This window comes from Lactuca saligna, chromosome 6 (assembly GCF_052625555.1).
Source record: "Lactuca saligna cultivar CGN05327 chromosome 6, ASM5262555v1, whole genome shotgun sequence".
Classification (NCBI taxonomy): Eukaryota; Viridiplantae; Streptophyta; class Magnoliopsida; order Asterales; family Asteraceae; genus Lactuca; species Lactuca saligna.
Genome location: NC_136422.1, coordinates 162,511,300 through 162,517,628, shown reverse-complemented (window position 1 = coordinate 162,517,628; position 6,329 = coordinate 162,511,300). Strand labels below are relative to the sequence as shown.

Genomic DNA, 6,329 nt, shown 5'->3' with positions numbered 1-6,329 from the left:
TGATTGCCTTTTTGGTTTTTATATAATACGGTCTTTTGAAAGTGAAAACTTCAAACGTAGTAGAGACAATGGCACGAGGCTTGGTTCTTTTGCTTTTGATTGACATCTCTTCTTGATCTAGCATATGTGATTCAATAGAAGGGTTATGCTTATCACCGTTCAAAGTTTTACGATCCCATTTATCTTCTAAACTTCCTCTATCCTCCTCTTGGATAGCCGCATCATTCTCCACAATTGTTTCAAGAAAAGACAAATCTGCATCCTCAAAGTTGATGCGATCTTTAACAGCCTTGTTTTACTTAAGAGGATTTTTCAAGTAATCATGCAAAACATGAACATCCGGTTCACAAAGGGTACTAATGGCTTACAGACTAAAATTTCCATCAGATTGGGATTCTTCGTATGTACTCGTCAAGTCAGCGGGTACTACTCGGCGAGTCAGAGAGTCTTCAACACTTTTGAGGTTTTCTTTGTAGTCAGCTTCCTTGATCAGCGATTCTATCTCCTCCAGATCTCCCTTGGCATCAGAATTCTCTTCCAATGATAATAAGAATTGGTTTGGATTGATCTCTTGCAAGTAAGCAAGATCTCTCTCCAGCAATTCATCATCCAAAATTATTGATGAAACCTTATCTTCTTTTGACTCTTTGTGCTTCTCCTTTTTCTCAGCTTCAAAAGTTACCGAATCATCTCCTACCTTAAATGTTAGCGTAGATTCACGCATATCTACCAAAGCACAAGCGGTATTCAATAATGGTCGCCCAAGAATGATTGGTACTTTAAAGTCCTCCTCCATGTCTAATATTATGAAGTTAACCGAAAATACTAACTTATCAATTTTGATAAGGAGATCTTCACATACTCCAATTGGATGTATTATGGTATTGTCGGCTAGATGAATCTTCATTTGAATAGGATTGGGGACCGAAAGGTTTAACTTTTGGAAGAAGGAATATGGCATAATATTAATACTTTCCCCCGAATCCGTAAATGCTCATGTTGTCATTTTGTTCCCAAATTGACAAGATACGGTGATGCTCCCGGGATCGCCCCTCTTTTCTGGCAGTTCATTCAACACTATTTTAGCAACTTCTTCTATATTTCTTCTTGTGGTAAAGAGGTTTTTAAGTAAACTAGCATACTTTCGTGTTTGTAATATCGTTTCAACAAACGTAATATTTACCTTGAGTGCCTTTATATGCTCCATAAACATCCTATATTCTTGAATCTGCTCATCAGGTATGGCTCGGTTAGGAAATGGAAAAGAGGGCCAGTAAGGCTTCAAAAGAGAGCAGATTTCGTTATCAGGTCTTCAACTCATCAAGTCCATGTTGGCGACTCGGCGAGTCAAGTCGGGTTTACTCGAATTCCAGCTAATTACTTCTTCTGCTCGCACTTTGTTGGGATTCTTCTGGATAGAGTTCAGAGGAGTGTAAATTGGCTCAGAATCTATTGTTATTGCATTCACATGCACCATTCTTGGATTTTGCTCGGTATTGCTAGGAAGTTCACCGGGTGCTCTTTGGTTGATTCATTGTGCAAGCTGACCAAGCTGTTTTTCAATGTTATGAATAGATGCTTGTTGATTCCTAAGCATATTTTGTTGATCCTTCATCATAGCTTGATGTTCTCTAATCATATTTCGTTGCTCTTTCATTTTAACATCTATATCATTGTGCCTCTTCTCAGACGCGGCTACAAATCTTGTGAACATATCTTCCAAGTTAGCTTTCTTCTCCAGCACCGGTTCCTCTTTTTGATAAAATCCCCTTTCTTTTTTAATATATTTTTCCTCCTTTTCCTTTTTGTACTCATCATATGGGAGCCATTCCTTCTTTGGTTTTCACCAATTTTCATCGTACCTATCTCCCCTTGAATAGCATACTTGCACCTTCTGGTTCCCGTTCTCGTCAAGATCACAATCTTTAGTGAGATGAGGCCTTCTATAATTCTCACAACCGACCCTAATAGCATCGATGGATTAGTCCATCTTAGTCATTCTTCGATCCAAAATCTCTAGTTTAGCCATCATTACTGCCATGCTATCATTAACTAAGTTCACCGCCCCCCGACTTAGTTCATTCCTTGGGTTATGATATTCTCTAGAGTGCTTAGGAAATTCTTCAATTAGTTCTTTGATACCGAGGGTGGCTTCTTTATGAGAATTCCTTGCGAGTCAAGGAGTTGCCTTGTGGTCACATTCACTCCATCATAGAAAATGGAGACTTCTTGTTGACTATTAAGATCATGATGTGGGCAATTCCTTAGTAAACCTTTGTATCTCTCCCACGCCTTGTATAAGGATTCTCTAGCTTGTTGCTTAAAGTTTGCTATGGATTTCTTTAACTTGGATAACATTGAGGGAGGACAAAATTGATCAATGAATTCTTCCTTCATTTTAGCCCATGTAGTGATGGATCCTAGAGGGAGTGATTTCAGCCAATCCTTTGTAGCACCCTTGAATGTGACTGGTAGCATACAAAGCAAAACGGTTTCGCAAGGCACATTTGGAACGTTAAATTAATTGGCTACATCATTGACCTCATCCAAATCTTTGTAGGAGTCTTAGTGATTTATCCCGTAGGAGGGGATTTCCTTAAGTTGAGCAAGTAGTGGCCCTTTAGTTCGAAAGTGGCAGTTGCAGGAATGATGGGTTGCACGAGTCCTGGGCTGGTATCGTCACGTATCCTCTTCTTCCATTCACCCATGGGAACTTCATCAATGTTCACCATGGTGTTAGCGGGTTCGCCTTCAAAGTCGCTTCCTTCTTCGAAGTTGGATTCGTAATCGTCTTTAAATTCGGCTTCTTTTATATTATCTTCAAAACTCTCTAATTTGCTTCCTTCATTTTTTGACTGCTGGACTCACTTGCCTTCTTGTCCTTTTTCTTCCCAAAGATTGATTTGAGGTGTGTTGGATCCTCAGGTCATGTAATACCTGAAACCAAAACATGAAACACGCGTAAAAAGAACAAAAGATCGAAACTGAAATTCAGTGATGGACTCACCGACTAGTTTCGAGTGCACTCGACGAGTTCAAGGCAAAAACAGAAAAAATATTTAAAAAATCTAAAATAGAAAACTATTAAAACCTATCATAATAACTAAATTAATTAAGAAATAACTTTGTGCAAGATAAATCTCACACAAAGGATCGATAAAACAAGAAATTAGTATTAATTTTTTAACTGTTCCCCAACAATGGCGCAAAAAACTTGATGTGTGTGAATGCACTAGTTTTAATCCTACTAACGTAGACACAAAATAAACACACGAAAGTCAGTGTACCTATCGATTAGTAATATAGTTCAAGCAAGTAAGGTATCAAACACAGGGAACGATAAACAATTAAAATAAATGATAAGAATATCTAAATAAAACAAGTAATAAAAGAAAGGGTTTTCTCTAGTTTTGCAAGAGTAGAAACTTAAATACATAACTAATACTCAACTTAGCAACTAACAGCTAAGCAAATGAAAATCAACTAAATTCAATAATGGAAAAGACTTCTGTTTAGGTTTTGAATCATTTATTCCTATGGTTGATTTTATGAAAAGTGCAACGGATTAATTAGCATTGGCTACCGATTAATGTGATTAGGTTCACGTTCGCTATTACTAATCCTTAGAAAACAAATTAATTCATGTAGTGATCAAGTGATTAAACTAATAAATTTCCTACTTTATTGATTCGGGTTAAGTAAGACTTGTAATGAAATAATCAAATATGCTAATTCAATTAACTCATTGTTGATGGTTCGTCACACAAGCTCACACATTAATTTACCTATTTTCTAGTTAACCCTAGTTTCACGTTCGCTATTCCTAGGCATATAACAATGTTTTCACATAAATCATATGAGATTAGCAATTAAGAGATGTTCATGCAACTTAATTAGTGGTTAATTAACAGAAAATAGTTGTAATTAACATATAAGGTTCTTTAACAAGCTTAACAAAACAAAATCACCAAATTCAATTAAGCCAATCATAAAACCAAACCATATTCATAAAACCATCTATCCTAAACAGAAGATATGAGTTTTTAGCTCATATTTGCAGCAAATAACAAACTAAAAACATAATCTACTGATGGAAACATAGTTCATTCTAAAGATTAAGATAAAAGCAATGTGTTATTGCCATTAATCTTCTTCTAAATTGATATCTAAGTTGAAATATCGAAAACCAAAGCTTTTAAGATCCCTTCTAGCCTCCAAAAATTGTCATAAACTTCCCCCGGTCTAGCAGGACCTTCAATCACAACTTTAGCCTCCTAGGGTTTCCAGCGAAGTCCCCATCTCGATCTCAAAGTCCCTATTTATATTTTTCTGGAAACAGAGGTGACTCGTCGAGTCAAGGTCCCAACTAGCTGAGTCCCTCATTAAAAATCCGTGTATGACAAGGACTTCTAGAGTTTCACGAATCTTCGATCCGACTCATCGAGTTAGGAGTTGACTCGCCAAGTCCTTCTTGTTTTTGGCATTTTTTTCTTCTTTGTTTCAACTCCTGAGCTTCCAACTGCTTCTCCTGCTTCCTTTTGCTTCCGAGCATATCTTTTGGACTGAAAATACAATTCAAACACTATTAAGTACCTTTTATCCATAATGTGCAAATAATTAGTTAATAAATAAGAAAAATCTACACTAAATATATAGCTAAATATGCACATATCAACTCTCGTTAAGTCATGCATGAGTTTTGGAGCATTGGATGACTTTTGGAGTTGGGGTTTGAAGTTACGCCCTTTTGTATGCATGAAAATTGATAAAGTTAGATACTTTATCCAATAAGATGTCCTATTTTACCTAGATATGAAGTTTGATGTTTTGAATTTATGCATTAAGGAATTAACAGAGAATTTTGGGTCCAACGCTAGTACATAGAGCGTACTTGGTGGTACGTTGAGCGTACTGATGAGGAGTCTCGTATCCGAGGAAGGTCTCATTATGTTGCGTATAGTGACTGAGTATATTGGTTGTACTTAACCTTTATGGGCCCTTTGATTTTTTGACCTTGACCTTTGACTAGGAATTTGACCAAGTTTGACTTAGGGGCATTTTGGGTAATTTGAGTTGTAGTTTGAGATTAGGTCCCCGGTTGTGTATAGGTGACCTATAGAGTTGGTATCCAAAGCAGCATTTTTTCAGCTATCTTCAGACTGTGAGGTGAGTTTTCCTCACTGTACTCGTGGGTCAAATGTACCAATGCCGACCCACTAGGTTATGTATCCTGGTATGTACGATGTTGCTTTGTTGTAGTGATCTGTTAGATCTACATGATTATCTGTTTGCTGGTTATATGAAATCTGTTGCATATGTCGACATAGTGTGTTTAGTTTGAGGCAATACTACTTTGTGCGGAAGCCAACAAAACTAGGAGAAATCCATACTTAAGTTGTGGCTTGGGAAGGCAAGCCAGACTTATGTTGTGGGCTCGGGAGAAATCCAAACATGATTTGTGAGTCAGGTGGGGAAACTAGACTCACGTTGTGGGCTTAGGGATAATCCAGTTGGATGGTTATGGACCTAGTAAGCAAGTTGTTATATGTTGTGTGGTGGTATTTTGGGAAAACTTACTAAGATTTGGCTTATAGTTTAGGTGTTATGTTTCAAGTACTTCTGACGATCAAGGCAAGACGGAAGCATAATCGTACATATCCTTCGGTGATTTGTTTGGAGATTTTATGATATTATGATTTTGGGATATTTGTGATACTTTTTTATAACTTGGGTTTTGATTGAAATAATGATTTAACCTAAATTGAAAAATGAAAATTTTTATCACGATTTTTAGGATGTCACATATTAACAATTCTAGCGAATTGCCAGTTACAAAGGACTCAAAAGTACATTGGATTTAGAGGTTAGCTATTTCAACCATGAAAAAAACCGTAAAATAATACTATCAAACAAAATATTTTTTTCTAATTTGTGGCCAATCAAACGCCATGTAATTCTGAAATCTCCAAATTATGCAACATATAGTTACTACTATCACTTGCAGGCAAAGTCTTTTGTAACATCTCGAGATTTTCACAGGTATTTCTAAATCCTCCCTTCTATCATTATTTTGTCACTTGTCGTCCTTGAGGTTGGAAGTGCATAACCAAGATAACTGTAAGGGGCAAGGCTGCAACATTGGACTAGGAAGGAGTACGATGAGCGTACATAAGAGTACTCTAAGTGTATTAAGGTGCACCTTAGTACACTGCGTGTAAACTTGTGTACGTTGGGTGTACTCACGTCAGGTGGAAACCCTAATATTTAGGGTGCTATATAAACAACCTTATGAGCTCATAACCCTCCCCTACCTCAGCCTCCACTGTTTA

The 6,329-nt window shown here is 36.9% G+C and overlaps 1 non-coding gene across 1 annotated transcript; it reads left to right on the top strand.

Annotated features, from left to right (window-relative positions):
- The first annotated feature begins 2,242 nt into the window (after positions 1-2,242).
- Positions 2,243-2,349, top strand: LOC145003629 (small nucleolar RNA R71). The gene has a single exon (XR_013662082.1). It is a non-coding gene; the product is annotated as a small nucleolar RNA R71 (small nucleolar RNA).
- The last annotated feature ends 3,980 nt before the right edge of the window (positions 2,350-6,329 follow it).